Raw genomic sequence first — 22,198 nt, 5'->3', positions numbered from 1 at the left:
ATATGATCTGTGTTAGTTAAACACGGAAATCACTCTCTACCCTATTGTGCATGTTAGCTGTGCTCAATGAATCAAAATGAGTGCATGTGTATTTCTCTTCTATCATGTTTTATATGCATTTTATCCTAAACTACATGCATGTGTGCTTTTTTCCAAGGTTTCACTCAAACCATATTTTAATCTTACATGGACTTTTTTTTATAATTTAATATCCCAAATTCCCAAAACTCCTACACAGTCCACAGTCCAATGCTGTTTTCAAAACGGGTAACTGCTGCCAAAGCATTCATGTCAACATGAACAAACAGAACCTGCCAATTCGACTCTGTCTAAGCTGCTGCCTGATGCTTTTTGTTGTTTCACGTACAAGAAAGGAAAGAGAGTTTAATAAAACCAGACAAAACACACAAAGGTGCAAGGACCATACAGAGCAAAGGTCAGAAATAACTTTTTAAAAACATTTTTTATCATGGTTACCTGTTTAATTTAGTTATTATTTCTGTTTCTTCTCACAACAATTTACACACTCATTACTTGTTGTACGGATGAACATCAATAAAATGGATGGTTCATGTTGTTTAGTTTAGCTGAGCCAAGACAGTAAGTGTCAGATTAAAATAATAACTCAGTGTAGCATTTTTCTTTAATAAAATGGCTCAAAAATGTAAAAATTTAAATTGATCTCACAGAACACCATACAAGGGTTAAAGTTGGCTATCTCTCTTACTTATATCGGAAAATACAAGGCAAAATTACTATAACATGCCTAAGCTCACAGTTAATGTGGATATTATTAATTGCCGCTGGGACTGTCAGTGTTATTGATGTGTTTTTCATTTGGGTTTCTAAAAATAATAAGAATACAATGCTGTTATAAAAATGTATTTGTGCATTTGGGGACACTACAGAGATTACAGATCATATTTATTACATGGATGTGTGGAAGTGCCAACTGACTTTAACTTTTGTTAGAATACACATTAAATAATTTAAATATTAAAATCTTAAATTTATGCTGAACTTAACTTTTTTGTTCATATGCTAATTGACCCCTGTGTCTAAGGGTGTATGTCGTGGGTTGCCATGTTTTAAACTATACTATGTTTTTTTTTTAACAGTGTTAGACTAAATAATTTTGAAGTCACTTCAATTCCTACATACAAGCTACTGTTTCTTAAATGTATGTCCAATTCATGACATCAGGAGTAAATACCATCTTGAGATTGAAAGAAAAATTTTACTAAATTGTCCCTCTACCATTCCATATGCTAAGAGGAATCGGTTTAATTCCCAACAGTGCTAGTGCTTTATTTTCACACAGTAAAAGCATATTCTCACTTTGGTTCAATTACATGACACTAGCACAGTATGGTGTAAAACTAAGAACTCTTTAAGGGCCGATGCTGCAAACTCTGTGAGTGCAAAGTCATTTAAAATATAAACAAACAATTTAAGTTCATTTAAATTTGCATAATTATTAAGTTTGCATTTAAAATTTGAAAATTTACACTGAAATGTAAAAACAATTTGCCACTATCTCAATGTATTCTCTGGTATCCAATGGTATTTAGAGTATTAGTCTTCTTAAACATGGCACTCCAAAGAACTCAAAGTCAAGTCAAATATGATTGATATGAAGTGATATAGAAATCAAATTTTGGTTGTTGTTATTTTCAAAAGGTATAAAAAAAATTATAACCTACTTGGGTAATGAGTAATGAGTTTCCTTTCCAATTTCCTAATCAACTAAGATATAGTTTTGTATACATTAGCATACAGTCATAAAGGGCAGTATTTCATTTCATTTTCTCTTTGTCAGTTTGGTAAAGTTGTTTATAGTGAAATTGCTGTTGGCTACCTGGCACCCAACCATGAAGAAGCACATATCCAGATTATCACTTATCTTTATGCTATTGGCATTATTAGGATTTATACTGCTCATTAGCAACATCACATCTCTGGAGGTGAGTACAACCCATTCAAAGCCCAAAATGTCCACATAGACAGCCGATGTGATTTGGTACAAATTTATTTAAACTAGGTTTTTTTCCCCTGCTAATCAGATATAACATAATAATAACCTTGTAACTACAAGGTAATAATTGATCATACTGGACATTTTTGCACTTATAGACTATGGGGCAATGTTGAAAACAGTCAGAATTGAATACAGAAATTGCACACATCATGTCTAGAGTTTCATAGTCAAAAATCTTTTTTGTACGAGGTGGTAAATTTTTTTTACGTTTAATGCTACTAACTGGTGCTATTCTGACCATGTGCGTTACCATGTCTGCGATTTCATCATGGACAGCAAGTTAGAACAAAGAGCAAACATGCTGCATGAAACTGTGAAAATCTGGCACAGAGATGTTTGACAAGAAATACGTTTGACATACGGCAATATTGCAATGAGTCGTTCTGAGTTGCACATGTGCTTCAAAAGCAGAAGAACTTTACTGGAAGACGACGAGAGATCAGGAAAAACTTTCATTGAGCTCAACCCCCCAAAATTTCGAAACCATTCAGCAAATTGTACATGATGTTTGTCGGAAAACAAGCCACATGATTTTACTTCGCACCCACCCTACTCTCCAAATTTGTCTCCTGTGGACTTCACCCACTTCCTGTAGATCAGGGGGGTCAAACTCAAATTTACCGTGGTCCAAAATTAAAAACTGGGACAAAGTCGTGGGCCAAACTCAATATTTATTGAAAGATTTACTGCAATTGTGCATGTTTTACCCTCTCTCCAGATGTGTAATTTTTTAACCATTTCATATTTCAAACTTTAGTTTTAAGCATAAGCATTGAATCTGGAACAACCAAAGTTTAATATTATAAACGTGAGAAATTCAATTTGAAATAAAACACATCAGTGGTATTCGTTTCTTATTATCTCTCTCTCTCTCTCTCTCTTTCAATTACTTTTTAATGTAAATCTTTTTTTTCACAGGCCAACAACAAAACAACCAAAAATAATAATAATTTCCAAATGAAAAAAATTGCTTAAAGACAACATTTATTCAAGCTCAGTTTTTACACACTGATTTACTCTGATTGGTTGAAGACAGATACCTGCATCATGACTGGGTTTAGGCCCTGAGCTGAGGAAATCCTCAGGATTGAGTGAAGATGTTCATCAGTGAGACATGGGTGGTGTTTTGTTTATCTTGATTAAAGAGAACAGTTGCTCACACAGATATGTGCTGGTGAACAGAGAGAGGATTTGAGCAGCTTGGGTATGGAGTTGGAGCAGTGTGTCAGGGAGGAAACATGGAAACTGTGCAGCACACAAAGAGTCGTACTTTGACTTGAGCGTGTCTCTACACTGGAGTTCAATCAGCTCCATTTGGAGGCTTTCCAAGTCAACCACAAACGGATTACTGAGCAGTTCAAATCTGCATTTCTGGGCTTTAAAGTCGGGAAATCACCGGGTAAATTCAGTGCTGAGTACGCAGAGTTTTTCAGCGGTCTCGACTGACGCGCCAACGCACTAACAAAGCATTCTGGGATCTGTAGTATTAGCGGTGTATGCACTATACAATGGCGGGCCAGCGCTAATACACATTTGATATGATCTCACGGGCCAAATATAATTACACCAAATCTGGCCCGCGGGCCTGAGTTTGACACCCCTGCCGTAGATGAAGATTCAGTCTGAAGGTTGCCGTTTTGACACCATTGTGGAGATACAGCGCCGAATCGCAGACGGTCGTTGACACGCTTTGAAAAGAAGACTCTAGGACACATTCCAGAAGTGGCAGGAATACAGTACAGGAGCACAGTATTGCTGTGCAAGAGAACTATTTTGAAGTTGATAGTGCGTATGTATGTATGTATGTATTTACAGTTGAACCCACTTATCTCAACCTCGATTAACTCGCCAACCCTATTAAGTCAACGTTTTTGAAGTGGAACCGCCAAATTCTCGCTTTGTCTTAGCATTTTCTAATCGGTTATGTCGATTCTTTTATGTCGCCAGACCCTAATATCTCCCCCTTCGGCGGCTGTCAAACCCCGGCATTCCCTGAAGCACCCTGCTTGTTCTCCTGTGCGTGCTGTCCCCACGGAGCTCCTCGCAGTCATGCTGATCACACACACCTGACTCTGATTCACTCACTCATCTCATCTCCTATTTAAGCCCCTCACCTCCACACACCTGCGGACCGTTATTGTTTGTGCAAGATCGTATGTGTTTATTCATGTCGGTCTGTGTAATCGCGTATACGTATCCCGCTATGTACCCTTCTTCTCGGACTCCGCATTCTCTCAACAGCTGCGCTTTCATTTCAAAGCGCACCCCGGATTACCCCAATCCTGCCGTTTTCCATGTTCACGTCTGCAACACGTTTATCCGTTGCTGCCCAGCGCTGCGCTTTCCATAACGCGGATCCGTGGATTCTCTACACTAACTGTCTCTGCTTTCACAGAACTTTGTGGACCGCGCTCCCGGAGCGCACCACTGGATATTACTGCTTTGCTACAAGTATTGGTGGATTATCTCCTGAGTATTCTCAATAAACTTTGTTTGTGTTTACTTCGGCTTCAACCTCCTTATCTGCATTACAGGTACATCATGTACATAAAGAAATTTCAAGCACGTATATTGCCGCCATATTGGTTTCCGTTTATCTCGATCATTGGTTATCTCGACGCTTTTTGGCATCCCCTAGGCCGGTGACATAACCGGGTTCCACTGTATACATACATATATATATATATATATATATATATATATATATATATATATATATATATATATAAATCAGATTTTTTTTTGCTAGTTCAGAGCTAGTCTTAAAACTTTTTGATATCGCCTCATATGTCCTTTTTTTGGTATGTCATAGCTTTATTAAGTTGTCTGAACAAAAAATGTTATAAAATGCATAACAACAGAAATATTAATAATAATAATAATAATAATAATAATAATAATAATAATAATAATAATAATAATATATCTTTCTTCTATGGCTTTATATTATTAATTATAACTCCTTCAGTCTGCATTTTGAATCCAATTCATGCTCAGTACATGCTTTCTGAAAAAGTAGTCAACATAAAAACACATAACTGATTCTGTATTAAATAATAAATAGTTATATAATAATAAACAGCTGAAATCCTCAAGAATTTCTCCTGATTTCTGGGTGCTGATTTGATTGATTTTTTTTCATTTGCAGAATTTGAATATTCAACTAATGTCTACCTTCTACAAAATACAGAACACCATCCACTCAGCCTTTAAGCATTCTGAAAAATCGTTGCCGCTTAACATAAACCACACTACCTGTGAACATTTTGCCCAGGAACCCACTGCAGAGGAAGTCAAAGAAGAGAGAGATCTACTCAATTCTATCACATGGCCAGGCCCCTTAGTGAACGGCCTGCCCGTGGAGCTCAGCAGTGACCCTGCCAAAAGCTACTTTGTGATTCAGGGTCCACCAGTGCAACACATAGGTGACCAGCTTGTGGTTAATGTTCATATGCATAACTTCCTGGACCAGCCTAAGAAGCATGGTGGAGATTTTCTGATAGCCCGGCTGCATTCACCTGAACTGGGTGCTGGAGTTGCAGGAAAGGTGCATGACCACCAAAATGGGAATTATACAGTGCTTTTCCCACTGTTGTGGATTGGTGTGGTGCATGTGGAAATCACCATGGTGCACCCAAGTGAGGCAGTGGAGGTGCTTAAGAGGCTGCAGAAGGAGCAGCCTGACAGAGTGTTTTTTAAAAGCATGTTCCGTTCTGGTAACATCTCAGAGGCCACTGTGTGCAACTTGTGTATGCCACTGAATGAGAAACCACTCTGCAACTACACTGATCTTAAGACTGGAGAACCCTGGTACTGCTACAAACCCCAAAATCTAAGCTGTGAGACACGAATAGATCATTCTATTGGGGGCTACAAAAAGAACCTCATTACTGAATATGAAGCACAATTCTTTCAGAGGTGAGGATGTAGCTGGACTCCATTTGTACAGATCTTTGTAGATAGTGTAACATATCATGAGGTGAGACAGAGGCAATTACAGTTTTATTTATTTATTTGAGATGCAGACATAAAAAAACAAGGAAAAGGGCAGGGGCCAGGAGATCTACAATTCACAATATTCACGAGATTTAAAATACACAAACCAGAAAAAGTCAGACACTGAACATATTTCATCCAGAACAGAAAAACACAAAGGGTTTAAACACACAAATGAATTAAAGGGCAAAATGGGAGTAAGTTTGAGTAATAATAAATGTAATTTATATTTTAAGGCATTTGGCAGACACACTTATCCAGGGTGACATATATCTAAGCATTTGAGGGTTAAGAGTGTAAGGTACAGTACATCCAATGGCCCTATGATGGAATCCACTGGTGTAAGTGAATGTATATGGCGTGTTAGTCTTTCACGGGCTTAAATGTTATATTAAAATTTATTGCAATTTGTTTCATGAATCCAATTTTTACCCTCTAATCTGACTCCAATTTATAATAAAACATTATTACTTCAATATATAAAATTAAAACTGATCACTTTATTGATTGTATTTATTCTCTAATTTTAATAGATTATTCTAAGCATTCCGTATTGACAATTAATCATTCATTATGTTACTTGGCCAACTACACACGCTCCCAGTCCACAAATTCGCCAGTCCAAATCTTAGTCCGAGTATATAACCGTAAACTTAATAATAATAGTCTATAAGTAGTCTACTCAATAACCCAGCCATTAGGGAGGCACAAGCCAGTGCACTCTTAGTGCCGGTCCCAAGCATAAATGGGTAAATGTAAATGGGTAGGGTTACATTAGGAAGGGCATCCAGCGTAAAACATGTGCCAAATCAAATATGCGGGTCACGATTAAAAATTTCATACTAGATCGGTCGAGGTCCGGGTTACCAACAACCGCCACAGGTATCGTTAGCCAACAGGGTACCGGTGGAAATTGGGCTACTGTTGGCCAAAGGAGGAGAAGGAGAGGAGGAAGACGTCTACAGAGACGGCAGGGAAAGGAGAAGTGTAGGAGAGTAGAGGTTAGGGTTGGTACTTTAAATGTTGGCACTATGACTGGTAAAGGGAGAGAGGTAGCTGATATGATGGAGAGGAGAAAGGTAGATATTCTGTGTGTTCAGGAGACCAAGTGGAAAGGGAGTAAGACCAGGAACATTGGAGGTGGGTTTAAATTGTTCTATTATGGTGTGGATGGAAAGTGTAGGGGTGATTCTGAAGGAAGAGTACAGTAAGAGTGTAGTGGAGGTGAAGAGAGTTTCTGATAGGATGATGAACGTGAAGCTGGAAGTTGAAGGGATGATGATAAATGTCATCAGTGCCTATGCTCAACAAGTCGGCTGTAAGATGGAGGAGAAGGAAAGATTCTGAAGTGAATTAAATAAGGTGGTAGATGGTGTACCTAGAAATGAACGATTGGTGATTGGGGCAGACTTTAATGGACATGTAGGTGAAGGGAACAGAGGTGATGAGGAGGTCATGGGTAGGTATGGCCTTAAGGAGAGGAATGTGGAAGGGCAGATGGTGGTAGATTTTGCTAAAAGGATGGAAATGGCAGTGGTGAATACATATTTTAAGAAGAAGGAGGATCATAGGGTGATCTATAAGAGTGGAGGAAGGTGCACACAGGTGGATTATGTTCTATGTAGGAGATGCAACCTGAAGGAGACTGGAGACTGTAAGGTGTTGGCAGGGGACAGTGTAGCTAGACAGCATCGGATGGTGGTCTGTAGGATGGTTTTGAGGCGAAGAAGAAGAGGAGGAGAGTGAGGACTGAAAGAAGAATAAGATGGTGGAAACTGAAGGAGGAAGAGTGGAGTGTGAGGTTCAAGAAAGAGGTCAGACAGGGGCTCAGTGGTAGTGAAGAGGTGCTGAATGATTGGGAAACTACTGCAGGAGTGTTGAGGGAGGCAGCTAGAAAAGTACTTGGTGTAACATCTGGAAATAGGAAAAAGGCATACGATGAGCTGTATGAGAAGTTAAACACTAAGGAAGGAGAAAAGGATTTGTACCGATTGGCCAGGCAGAAATTAAGATGTAAACTCGTGCAACAAATGTATTGGTATGATTAAAATCTTTAATGAAAGATGAATATTAATAAACATTTTCCAAACATTTTCTTTCAGCAAGGTAAATATCAAAGTTTCTATACCTGCATCAATGCTGGGCAATGTTACTGTATTACCTGCAAAAAAAGGTAAGTTTTACTCTAAATGAACAGTCATTTTGGCAGTCATTTTACTGTATTTTAAAATTAGGAATATTTGTTACTGCACTAAGTAGCTTAGTGAAAAGTTATAAAATGTATTAAAGCTTTGTAAAAACATGTAACTTAGTTCAATCCAAATGCTGTAGCCTCTTCATTTTTTGCACTTTAAAATGTTTTATCATTGAATAGTAAAGATTCTAAATTATTTTTACTAGTTGAGTTGCACACTGAGGATTCCAAGCCAAAAATGCATTGCATTTGCATCAGGTATACTGTGTGGGTTTGTCAATTAAGTGTTTCGATTACATGCAAAAATCACATCAACAATATATATAATAACATTCGAAAAGAACATAATCTTCAACAAGACACTGGAAAATGGAGGAGGTATTAGAGAGCCCACATGATATTACCTATATTATATGCAGTAAATGGTTTAACCTAGGTCATCCCCATACAGTTTGTTTACTGGGTATGCTATGCAAAATGAACTGCATGAGTCCCTTTACTGTGTGTGCTGAGTGCAAATGATGAGTAAAAGTAAAGCTCTATGTGAAAACTCCTGTGCACATGTGCTCTTGTTATCAAAGAGTTTAACAAAAGATACAAAATTGTTAGGGTCCTGTTGGACCCTACCCTTGTTTGCCCCTGGTGTCTCACCTTTTTGTTCATTTTCATTTTCTTGTTTGGTGTTTAGTTTACCTAACCATATAGCTTGCGTTCCTGTACACTAGGTTTCTCCCCCTTTTATGCCATTAGAGCCTTCACAAATTCCCTTTTTCCCTAGTGAAGGTTTCTCTCCGTTTCCCGACACGCGGTTTCACAAGTTCTCACTCTTCTCAAGTTTCACTCTGTAGTTATTTCCCGTGGCTTTCCACAGTTCACGATTCATCAAGTCTTCTCAATTTCACTTGCCTGCTTGTGTCCTGGAGTTTTTTCCAGAGCCTTTTCGAGTTTTCTGTTCCTGCTCGTGTCCCGGAGTTTTTTCCAGAGGCTTTACCCAGTTCGCGATTCGTCCCAAGTTTCCCACCCCTGCTCGCGTTCCGGAGTTCCTTCTCCCAAGGCTTTTTTCTCTCGTGGCTTTCCTCGAGTCCTGTTCCTCCTCTCGGAGCTCCAGGATCACGACTGTAAGTTATTTTCCTAGATTCTTTTATCCCTTACATTCTTTCAGTCATTTGCTTGTCTAGTTCTTTCAGTTTATGCTTAAGCCAGGCAATCTCCTGAAGGGTAAGAGTTATTCCTTAAAGCCTGTTATTTCTCAAGTCTCTAGTTTATTATTTACCAGGGTTTTTGGGGTGATTTTTAACTGAGGCTTTCCCAGTTATTTTTAGATTTGATTTTCTGATGAACAAGCTTTCTTTTTCTTTTGTTGTTTCTCTGTTTGTGTTTGCCATCCACCTGAGTTTTTGATGCTGCCTTTTCTCTCTTTTTTCCCCAATAAAAATCCTGTCTGGAACCCCTCTGTCTCTGATCTCGTCTCTGCAATTGGGTCCTTCCCTCAACCAAGCTCTCCTCCCGTGGCCCACTACTAGTGTTCGTGTCCCCATTCCTGACACAAAATGGTATCAGAAGTGGAGCTATTAACACCACTCTCCCAAACCAGTTATTAACACTGCACTCCATAAGGGGTGACTGAAGATCACTACTGTGTGACCAAATAGTGACAAGACTTCACCACCAGATGATCAGAACGAGCCTGGAACGGTACAACAGACAAAATGGAAATGCATCATTCACCTCCGCCATTATCTTTAAATAAGAACAAAGGTTTCATTTCTACCGTACTGACTCTTCTGGTGCATTGCATAGGAGAAGAGGTGCTGAATGTTTATAACTCACTCAAGATTGTATACAGGGATCCACAATGTAAAAAACGAAAGATCCGTAAAAATCCTTGCGGCTTGCAAAAATTGTGGCAAGACAGTGTCTTCAAAGACAGTGCCCTGCCTTTAATATAAAATGTAAAAGATTTTAGCAAAAAATAACCAGCTCAGTGTCTGGACATTTTTGGGTTGTTTGTTTTTGCTTTGGCCACCAGATGCCACCACTGGGCCCTTGTCCCCTACTCCCTTATTATGCCATTGCACATCTCGAGTATGTCTCTGCAGTTGGGTTTCAATGCCTCCCGTGGCAGACTGCTAGAGTGTCTACTACCCACTCTATTGACCTGGCTTTGAGACCCACTCTCAGACCTGACAGAATGAACCAACCAAACTCTTCAACTCTCCAACCCCACTGGGGTCATCACCGAGCCTTTGTTCCTCACTGTGGGCACTGCCCAGTCTCCGAGCCCCACTGGGGGTGTTGCCAAGCATTTGTTCCTCACGGGGTGCTGCTCAGTTTCCAAGATCCACGGGAATAGTTGCAATGCTCCCAAGCACCACAGAAGACGTTTCTCCACTCCTGAGCACTGAAAAGCTGGTTTATTTGTTCCCGAGCTTTGCAGAAGGTGCCTGAGAGGGCGCTGCTCCGCTCCCAAGCACCTAAAAGGTGGATTCTTTGTTCCCGAGCTTTGCAGAAGGCAGCAGAGAGGGAGCCGCTTCATTTCTGAGCACTGAAAAGGTGGTTTCTTCATTCCCGAGCTTCGCAGAGGGTGCCAGAGAGGGCGCCGCTTTGCTCCCGAGCACTGAAAAGGTGGTTTCTTCATTCCCGAGCTTCGCAGAGGGTACCAGAGAGGGCCCTGCTCTGCTCCTGAGCACCCGAAAAGGTGGTTTCTTCATTCTGGAGCTTTGCAGAGGGAGACAGAGAGGGCCCTGCTCTGCTCCTGAGCACCGAAAAGGTGGTTTCTTCATTCCCGAGCAATGCAGAGGGTGCCAGAGAGGGCGCTGCTATGCTCCAGAGTTTTACCGAGCCCCAGAAAGGTAGTTGCCCAGCCTCTGACCTTCAAAGATAGATGGGAGCCTTCCTCAGAGTGCCCTGGCCCACCTGTCTAAGGTGGGAAGGGATTGTGTGCATCAGGAGCCGTGCATTACAGGGGGGTCCAGTCAGGGTCTGAACATTTTTGGTTTGTTTGTTTTTGCTTTGACCACCAGATGCCACCACTGGGCCTTTATCCCCTATTTTCTAGCCCCTAACTGTTTAATGTCTCCCACCTGCTCCTTGTTATTGTTGAGTATTTAAGTTACCCCTTTCTCCTTTGTCCTTGTTGGTTCATTATATTTGTCATTATTTTTGTCATGGTATTTGTCCTTGTTGGTTCATTATATTCATCATTATTTTTGTCGTGGTATATTTGTCCTTGTTGGTTCATTATATTGGTCTTGGTATTTGTCTCTCTTTATATATGTATTTGAATCTGGTTTGTTGTTCTGTTTTAGTGTCTTTCTATTTATGGTTGTTTGATTTCTATGAGTGTCCTTTTGCTCCAGTTTTCCCTATCCTCCAGTCTTCCCAAGTCTCCTGGCATCTCCTGGCTTTCTGAGTCTTCTGTCCTCCCAAGTCATCTGTCTTTTCCTGTCTTCCCAAGTCTCCTGACCTTTCCTGTCTCCCAAGTTTTCCCAAGTCTCCGGTTTTCTCGAGTCTCCTGGTACCTCCTGTTTTCCAAGTTTCTTTGTTCTATTTTGAAATTACTTAAATTTAAATTAGTCTTATTTCATTATTTTGTACTGACAACCCACTCTGCCTATGTTCATTCTGGTTCTCCTTCTCAAGCTTGTTTGTTGGACTATTTTTATCGAGTTTTCATCTTGAGTGTGTCTCTGCAGTTGGGTTCCAACACCTCCCCATGGCAGACTGATAGAGAATCTGCTACATGCTCTAGAGACCTACTCTCAGACCTGACAAATTGAACCAACCAACTGTGAACCCAGTGGGGACCATTGATTATCAGAGACAAATCCTTTATCACTCTAGCTCAAGCCTGCTGCTTTCAGGACTCCATATTTTTTCAGGGAATCCGGACAACTGCAACCTGTTCCTCTGCCAATGCAATACCCCAATTAGAGGAATATCAGACTGAGTGGAGGAGAATAGCCGTTTTAATCTTCCACCTCACAGGCAAGGCGCTGGACTGGGCAGCAGATGTCTGGGACCTGGGTTCGAGACCCGCTCTTGGACCTGACACTGAGCTATCTGAAGTAGACATGCTGTTCATTGGTACAGTGGTTTATTGCTACAGTGGTTCAGTAAAACTACAGTATGCTGACAAAATCACAGACTATTCACAGACAGTCATTCAAAAACAAAATCACTGAACGGCTTCAGATCCCTGTAAACATCTAAAAACAAACAAACACAGTCCTTGCATCATATGAAGGCACCTGCATCAAACTAGAAGGTGTAATTAAGATACATGTGCAGGCTAGAAAAAAAAACAATGAACATGATGTTCTTTGTGACTACAGCATCAGATACAGCACTGCCGGACACTCATACAGTAACTTCAATATCCACCACAAAATCTGAGCTCCTTAGATGCCATGCATCAGTGTTTACAGGACCATACACTACCACATACCCACCCTGGAGGACAAATAATGTAAATTAGCTGGCAAAATAGCTGTTTAGTATCCTGGATGAGAAGGATGTCTATTTGCAGAATAAACTGGATGAGGAGTCAGCATACCTGTGCGCTTTCAACATGCCATGGGGCAGGTATCGCTTTCATCATATGCTTTTTTGGCATCAAGTCAGTGAGTGAAGTCTTTCGGTGCTTGGGTACAGTGAAGGTGTCTTCATGGTGGCCGCAATACATAATCAACAAGGTGACCCATGCTGTGTCATTACATCAGATGGAGTGAATCTAATGAATCAAAGATATTAGTAATAGTGCAGCTTCCCCCTCCTACTGACAGAAAAGCACCTTAAAGTCTGCTAGGTATTACCCTCTACCTATCGCAATACATACTGTACCCAACAAAGCTACCCTCATTGCACCACTAAGGCAGAATTATGCTCAGATAGAAAAGAACTGCTAGCTATAGTGTTTGCTTTGAAGAAATGTCACCAGTGCCTTTATAGTGTTCCCATCAGAGTCTAGTTGGATCATTATATATTCTCCAAACACATTGGAGCAATGCCAGCATGTCTTCAAAAAATGCTGCTCCAGTTACAAGGTATAACATTTACATTGTTTTTACTCATGTAACCAAATGCTAATCACAGACATGCTGTCCAGGGCATCTACAATAGTGATCTACACAGTGAATAGATAATCACTCTGTGGTAACATAAAGCACATGATCCAACAAAACAAACAATCAGATCCTTGTGGCATGTGACTTCATGTGGCACACCAGTGTATACAGTGCTTTTTAGCACACACCCAATCATGTTTCTACTGGCTAGGACTCACTGAAGTTATACATTGCAAAGTGGAGGCCTGTATTTCCTGTCAACAGAGTCTTCCGAAAATTAGGAGACACTGATCTACCATCCAGTTTCAGAGGGACCATGACAGAAGATAGCTGATGACATTAATTACTTTCAAGGACAAACATTTTTCTAATAGACGACTATTTCTCTAAATATCCAGAAGTTCTAACAGCTGTCAGCCAAACCGAGCGGTTTCGCAGTTTCACACTGACCCTCACCTAGCCTTATTGACTCTTTGCAACACTCCTATTGCTAGGCTCACATACTCCCCACTGGGCTCACATACTCTTCAGCCCAAATCCTGTTGGGCAGAGTCTTACTTTTCACCTTACCATCAAGCAGAGCTGTTTTGTGACCTTACACACCTAAACAGCTACTTGAATAAGCTCTGCAACATCTTTAGTCGCAGCAAAAGAGTTGATATGACAGAACAGCAGCTCTGCTTCCAGCCCTCAAGGGATTGACAGAGAGCATGTGTGAGGATCAAAAATACATCTAAACAGATGTCAGTATCAAAAATTATCCCAATGCACATGTAATCACCTCATCTGGCACCATCTACCATAGAAACAAATGCCACCTCAGGACTGACAAGTCAGTCACACATAGTACACAACCCAGCTGCTCCATGTACACTGACAATGACTTGTGTGACAAAGCAGTTTCTGAGTCTGTCCAAACTGACCTGCCCCAAGGTGTGGAAGGGAGTACAAAGTTCTCTCACACACACAAGAGCTGGATGTACTATTAGACAACTGTACAGCTAGATTATGTTCTCATTTAAGTATTTTTGAGTAATGTTTACGTTGCTTGTTCAAAGCAAATGTTTACTTACTTGTAAGTGTTAGACCATACTGCCCTATTCAGGTTTGATTAATTACTTGTTTAAATCTTGAAAAGAGGGATGTATATGCAATAAATGGTTTAGCCTATGCCACTCCCACACAGTTTGTGTAGTGGGTATGTACAACTGCATGTGTCTCTTTCCTGTGTATGACAAGAATATTACAAGTTTCACTTAAAAGTGTAAGTGTGAAAACATGTGAGAGACACCTTTGTGTGTGTGTGTGTGTGTGTGTGTGTGTGTGTGTGTGTGTGTGTGTGTGTGTGTGTGTGTGTGTGTGTGACATTCCAGGAATGCTACTGGTTGATGTAGAGAGAGCATGGCCATCGTAATATCCTCGCGCCACTTGTTATGTTAAAGGAGGATTAGAAAATTAAGCAGGCAGGACACAAGCTGTAGCTTAGTATCTCCATACTTCTTTTACTTAACTCACATTAGCATTCTATGACACGGCTTTACATCCATTAACATGCATATACCACCTAGTGAACATAAATGGTAATAGCAATTCAATAGTAAGATAACACTACACCGTGGTACCATCTGCATTGCAGGGAATCAGAGAGATGTCCAGCAGGGCAGGGAGGCAGAGGGATATTTTGTGATATTTTGTGTTTGAGCTTTTGTTTGTAAAATAAAAGAAGATTCTGTACCACTTCCCTTGTGTTACATGACACATACACATATGTCTAAGCATAGGTTTGAAGACTACCAGGTTTAATCTGCATTTAACTGCTCATTGCCAGTCCCTCACTTCACCTTTAAAAACATAGGTTACACTATGAATTGTCTATACAGTATATTATGTGGTGATGACCATAATGTTGATATATTTCTCTCATAGGACAAACTAAAAAAAACTATTTACGATGCTGCTGGCTACTATTTTAATAACACCTGGAAGCCTTTGAATGGTGCGGTTATCCAACAGTTTAGTAACTCATTGGCCATAACACGTTGTCTTAAAGGAAAGACTGTCTACATGTTTGGAGATTCCACTATTCGTCAATGGTTTGAGTACCTGACTGCTTTTGTTCCTAGTAAGAGCAAACTTTTTTTTTTGTATTTTCTTTATTCTTTTTGTATCTATTCTTTTATGTTTATCTAATTTTTCCCATAACTTTCTCTTCCCTGCAGACCTAAAACAATTAAATATTTACAGCTCTAAGCAACTGGGCCCATTCATGGCTGTGGACAGCAAAAGCAATATACTGGTAACCTTCCGTGGACATGGGCCACCCATCCGCTCCACCTCTGTGTTTGCCTCTGGTCTGCGCTATGTAGCAAATGAACTGGACAGACTCAGAGGGGGCCACACACAGTTGTTTTGGTGAGTGTATGGGCTCACTTCAGCACTTTTCCTACTGAAGTATATATAAGGCGCCTATGGCACATCCGTAGGGCTGTGATGCGGCTGCTGGACCGAGAGCCAGCTACGGTCGTGGTGATCCGCAGTGCAAACCTGCAGAAAATGGGCTCAGAGAGCAGTCTGTTTAACAGTGACTGGTTCAGTGTGCAGATTGATGCTGTGCTGCGTGCCATGTTCAGGGAATCCGTGTGCAGCTGCTAGATGCCTGGGAGATGACACTGGCTCACCATCTCCCACATGACATACACCCATCTCACCCCATCATCAAAAACATGATTGATCTAATCCTCTCCCAAATCTGTCTGAAAAAAAAAAAATAGAATTGTGAATAAAATCTGTTGCATATTTTATGCACTTTATGTTTTATACATAACTTTGTAAAATACACTCATCATTTTAAAATTAAAGTTGATATAAAATTTTATCTTGAATTCCATCAGAGCATTTGTAAGCAGTGAATACAAACTACAAATATTCAGTAGTAGTAATAGTATACCCTATATTATGATGCAAGATGGCACCGCCGATGGCAGCCTCGGCGTGATGGCAGCCTTGGCGTGACTATCTCTAGTAATTTCTTTCTTTTTGTTTAATGTCTGTGTGTTTTGTTACCCTACCCTGATAACTTACACTAGAGAATAACTGCTTAACATCGGGTAGTTCACTCCAGACACTTTTCACCATTTTTTACAAACCCGGAAAGTTTTTGGTAATCTTAGTTGGAGGAGCAGCTGCTCTGTATGGTACATGGATGAGACGCTGGCAGGGGAATCGCGCTAGTGCACTAGTCAAGCTACAACAGAGGGCATTTAGAACTGCACTACCATTGATTCACCTGGCGAACTTCCGCTGAATTTTGTTTGGCAATGAGCAGCAATGACTCCACCTCACAATATCCAACAGCCCTGTGTCTGTCAGAAAGTTCAGGTTATAGGATCCAAGGCAGATGCAAAAAGAGCAGGGGAGAAAAGCTGTGCAGAGCTGAATCGGGAAGCCGATTCAGGGAGTCGATTTAGGGAGCCTATTCAGGGAGCCGATTCAGGGAGCCGTTTCTGCGGAGGGTGAGGATGCTGAGCCGGAAGTCGGAGCGCGTTCAGCCCGAGCAGAGCCGAGTCGGAAACTGGAGCGCGTTCAGCGCGAGCAGAGCAGAGCCGAGCCGGAACCCAGAGGACAGAATGGTCAGGTCAGAAACAAAAGAACAAACAAAACAGAGAATATGCTGGAGAGTGATCAGGGCAAGCCTAAAGACAATCTGGCACTGTCTGGAGGATTCAGGCGTCCTTATAAGTGCCAGAAAATTAGACGCCATTTCCGTGCAGCTGGTTGGGAGGGGGCGTTTCCTCGGTGATTGAGGCGGTAATGCCTGAAGTGCTCAAGCGGGCTGACAGTGTCACCTGTGAAAAATTTCAAGTTCTTTTTCTAACTTCACTCGGTGTTTCACTATGGGAATCGCTTTGGGCATGACCAACTACGGAAGCTCCTATGACACTACGTCTGTCTTGAGAGACAGGTCGACCTATGATCAGGCTCCGCCCCACCTTTATTCCTCAGGTCGACCCCTTACAATATCATTCACGCTTTCTTCCCGTGAGGGACTACATCAAGCTATCTCAGCACATCCAGTTCCCAGCTGGTTTTTGCTAAACTGTTCATCATATGGGCCGTTATTGGATTCCGCCACCGAACGCGAGATCAGTCATACAGGATTGTGTTGAATGACATCGAGAAACCCGGTACAGTGTTCGTGTTGAGGCGCGCTATTCCTTTTTCCGACCTGCCAAGTATTAAATTACATGGTAGGGACTTAGGAGCATCAAGCTAACTACAGGCTTAATGTGTCCAGGTGAAGCCTTCGGAGGGCTAACTACCCTGTGAACATCGGCAGACTAACGTGTTGTGACGAGTCTCGATTTTCTCAGTACTCAGCCATGTCGACGGTCATCCCCCCCACCAAAGGCAATGAGTCGAGGATCAGGGAGGTTGCATCCTGCCCGTGTCCTTCATCATGTGGAGCAACCATCACGGGCAGGGACCCTCCTCCGATGTGCATTGGGTGAATGTGCCCGAAGCATGCTCAAATGTCGCTCGCAGACCTGCAAGCATGCGTTAACTGAATCTTAACTTACGAATCTTACGGCGGAGCCCAGTGCAGCGACGGTCGTGACGTCATCAACAAGCGACCAAAGTTGTGTACATGGGGGTTTCCCTTTCTGTGTGCCTTCTCAATTGGTGAGCACGCGCTGTACAGCCGTGGGTGTTAAGCACAATTTCATGGGGGTACAGGTTTCAATTCTTCATGAAACCACCCAGGTTCAACCGTGTGTTGGTCACGGTGGCCGAAGGGGAGTTGGCCCGTGTCCTAATGGCTGAGATCAACTCTTTTTTGAGCAAAAGTGTGATCAGAATTGTTCCCGAGGTGAAAAGCCGTCAGGGCTTTTTCTTCCGGTACTTTGTGATCCCGAAGAGAGGAAGCACATCCCTTTGTCCGATCTTCGACTTGCATGTGTTAAACAAGCACCTGAGGAAATACTCAAGTCAAGAGGCTTTTATTGTCATTTTTACTATACACAGTGGTACACAGTACACAGTAAAACTGAAACAACGTTCCTCCGGAACCCTGGTGCTACACTAAACAACAAAACAACATAAAGTGCATCGAGTGCAGCCTGGTGCAAACAGTGCAAACAAAAGAACAGTACAGACAGACAGAGTGCAGACAGACAACACAAGACAAGACAAAAGACAAAAACCAAGTATAGCGCCGACTAGTAAACCTACTGTATACTTACATATACAGTACTGTGTGAGGAGAAATGTAAAAACTATACCCAGGAGAAAATACAAACAGAACAGAGCAATGTAGTGCAAAAAAACAGCAGCAAGGAGGTGCAAAGACAGCATGTAAACATTATACTGTAATACAAAGGTGCAAAGACAGCATGTAAACATTATACTGAATACAAGGTGCGAGTATAAATAATAATAAATATATAAATGGTGGTGGAGTGGATCGAGATGAGTGATGATTGTGTTTAGTCCAGGTTGTACAGTTCAGTAACAGTAACACACAGTGAGTGTGTGTGTGTGTGTGTGTGTGTGTGTGTGTGTGTGAGTTCTGTTCAGTTCTGTGTGTTGAGAAGCCTGATGGCTTGTGGAAAGAAACTGTTACACAGTCTTGTTGTGACGGCCCGAATGCTTCGGAACCGTTTTCCTGATGGTAGGAGGGTGAAGTATGTGTGTGAGGGGTGTGTGTGATCGTCCACAATGCTGTGTGCTTTGCGGATGCAGCGTGTGGTGTAAATGTCCATGATAGAGGGGAGAGAGACTCCGATGATCTTCTCAGCTGTCCTCACTATCCTCTGTAGGGTCTTGCGATCCGAGACGGTGCAATTCCCAAACCAGGCAGTGATGCAGCTGCTCAGGATGCTCTCAATGGTCCCTCTGTAGAACATGGACAGGATGGGGGAGGAGGTGGGCTTTCCTCAGCCTTCTCAGGAAGTAGAGACGCTGCTGGGCTTTCTTGGTGATGGAGCTGGTGTTAAGTGACCAGGTGAGGTTGTCCGCCAGATGAACACCAAGGAATTTGGTGCTCTTGACGATCTCCACAGAGGATCCATCGATAATCAGTGGAGATTGGTCGCTCTGTGCTCTCCTGAAGTCCACAACCATCTCTTTCGTTTTGTCCACGTTCAGAGACAGGTTGTTTGCTCCACACCAGGCAGTTAACCGTTGCACCTCTTCTCTATATGCTGACTCATCGTTCTGCTGATTAGACCCACCACGGTCGTGTCATCAGCGAACTTGATGATATGATTTGAGCTGTGCGTTGGTGCACAGTCGTGAGTCAGCAGAGTGAACAGCAGTGGACTGAGCACACAGCCTGAGGGGCTCCAGTGCTCAGTGTGGTGGTGCTGGAGATGCTGTTCCCGATCCGGACTGCCTGAGGTCTCCCAGTCAGGAAATCCAGGATCCAGTTGCAGAGAGGTGTTCAGGCCCAGAAGGTTCAACTTCTCGATCAGGTGCTGAGGAATGATTGTGTTGAATGCTGAGCTGAAATCAATGAACAGCATTCGTACATATGAGTCCTTGTTATCCAGGTGGGTGAGGGCCAGATGGAGGGTTGTGGAGATGGCATCGTCCGTGGAACGGTTTGGACGATACGCAAACTGCATGGGGTCCAGGGAGGGTGGAAGCTGTGTCTTGATGTGCCTCATGACAAGCCTCTCGAAGCACTTCATCACGATGGGAGTGAGCGCGACGGGACGATAGTCATTGAGGCAGGAGACAGTCGATTTCTTTGGCACAGGAACGATGGTCGTTGTCTTGAGGCACGTGGGAACAACGTTACTGCTCAGGGAGATGTTGAAGATGTCAGTGAAGACATCTGCTAGTTGTTCTGCACATTCCCTGAGCACTCTGCCAGGAATGTTGTCAGGTCCAGCAGACTTCCGTGGGTTAACTCTGCATAGAGTTTTCCTCACTTCAGCTGTGGTTAGACAGAGCACCTGGTCAGTGGGAGGAGGATGGTCTTCCTCGCCACCACGTTGTTCTGTACCTCAAACCGGGCGTAGAAGTCGTTCAGCGCATCTGGGAGGGAGGCGTCACGGTCACAAGCAGGTGATGTGGTCTTGTAATTCGTGATCGCCTGGATGCCCTGCCACATGCGCCAGTGTCTCCACTGTCCTGGAAGTGGTTGTGGATTTTCTTCGCGCGCGCTTTGCCTCTCTGATAGCACGAGACAGTTTGGCCCTTGCTGTTTTAAGGCCGCCTTGTCCCCTGTTCTGAAGGCAGAGTCTCTTTGTTTCAACAGCGCACGCATTTGCAGTCATCCACGGCTTCTGGTTGGGCGTGTAGTGATGGTCTTGGAGATGGTCACATCGTCAACGCACTTGCTGATGTAGCAGGTCACTGATGATGTGTACTCCTCCAAGTTGATGGAATCGCCGTTGGTTGCAGCCTCTCTAAACATGTCCCAGTCAGTGCACTCAAAACAGTCCTGAAGAGCAGAAGTAGCTCCTTCTGGCCAGGTTTTCACCTGTTTCAAAACCAGTTTAGAGCGCCTGATGAGCGGTCTGTATGCTGGAATTAACATAACAGAGCAGTGGTCTGAGTATCCGAGATGTGTGCGGGGCTCCGCACGATACGCGCCGGGGATGTTTGTGTAAACAAGATCCAGCGTGTTCGCTCCTCTCGTTGCAAAGTCCACATGCTGATGGAGTTTAGGAAGCACAGTCTTGAGATTCGCATGGTTGAAATCTCTGGCGATAATAAACAATCCGTCGGGGTGAGCATTCTGCAAGTCGCTAATAGCACCATAGAGTTCACACAGTGCCTCCTTAGCATTAGCACTGGGAGGAATGTACACTCCGACGATGTAAACAGTGGTGAATTCCCGTGGTAAATATAAAGGTCTGCATCTAACAGTCACAAACTCCACTAGCGATGAGCAGTAGCGTGAAACAAGCACAGAGTTCTTACACCATTCCGTGTTGATATAAACACACACACCACCACCGCGAGTCTTACCGCACAGAGCTGCGTTTCTGTCGGCTCGAAACACGGTTAGCCTGTCTAGCTGGATGGCGGCTTCCGGAACTCTGTCGCATGAAAACAAAGACGCAACAGTCTCTAAACTCTCGCCGTGTGTTTCCTGGAGTCGGATGTAGTCCAGTTTATTATCCAGGGAGCAGACGTTGGAAAGAAGAATGGACGGAAGAGCCGGCCGGCTAGGGTTAGCATTTAGCCTAGCAAGGACACCCGCTCGCTTGCCGCGCTTCCGCTTCCTTAACTAGCGCTTTTGACGTCTCCTCTCCCGGCCACCGGGATCTGGTAACACCGAGGGCTGGGGGCCTGGTCTTTCAGAATTTTCAGAATGTTGACACACAAAGTGCTCTGTTGGTCGATCCATCTAAACAAGTGGTTTGTGACAATCGATCTATCAGATCTAACACAGAGGCACTGCCTACGAGTTTCAAACCATTCCATTCGGAATGTCTCTTGCTCCGAGAACTTTCAGCAAATGTGTGGAAGTGACTCTTTTACCGTTGAGAAACAATGGAATACGAATTTTGTATTATATCAACAATTATCTAATATGCTCCTGATGTGCTCCTCAATACGCATGCAACTTGGGATTCAGAATAAACGGGGAAGAAAGCCACTTGAGACCTGCACAGTGCGCAGAATATCTAGGGCTCAGTATCGATTCCCTCTCCTATCAAGTCACGCTGACAGAGAGGAGAATTGCATCTCTCATACAGTGTCTCTCCCGTTTTCAGGAGATTGCTGGGTTGCCAAACTATCTCAATCGTGTCGCTATCAACTTGTCTCCCAAAAAACCTAACTGAGCAACCAGTCTAATTAACTAATTTTTAATCCTGTCGATCCTTGTCACTCCTAATATCGCAGTGAATCGCATGATTTTAACTCTGCCACATCCAGCTCTGCCCCCAT

General features: G+C 42.7%; 1 pseudogene; it reads left to right on the top strand.

Moving 5' to 3' along the window:
* The first annotated feature begins 305 nt into the window (after nucleotides 1-305).
* Nucleotides 306-16,164, top strand: LOC124378986 (annotated as a pseudogene).
* Nucleotides 16,165-22,198: the final 6,034 nt, after the last annotated feature.

Source organism: Silurus meridionalis, chromosome 3, assembly GCF_014805685.1.
Source record: "Silurus meridionalis isolate SWU-2019-XX chromosome 3, ASM1480568v1, whole genome shotgun sequence".
Taxonomy (NCBI): Eukaryota; Metazoa; Chordata; class Actinopteri; order Siluriformes; family Siluridae; genus Silurus; species Silurus meridionalis.
This window is presented reverse-complemented; position numbering and strand designations above follow the sequence as displayed.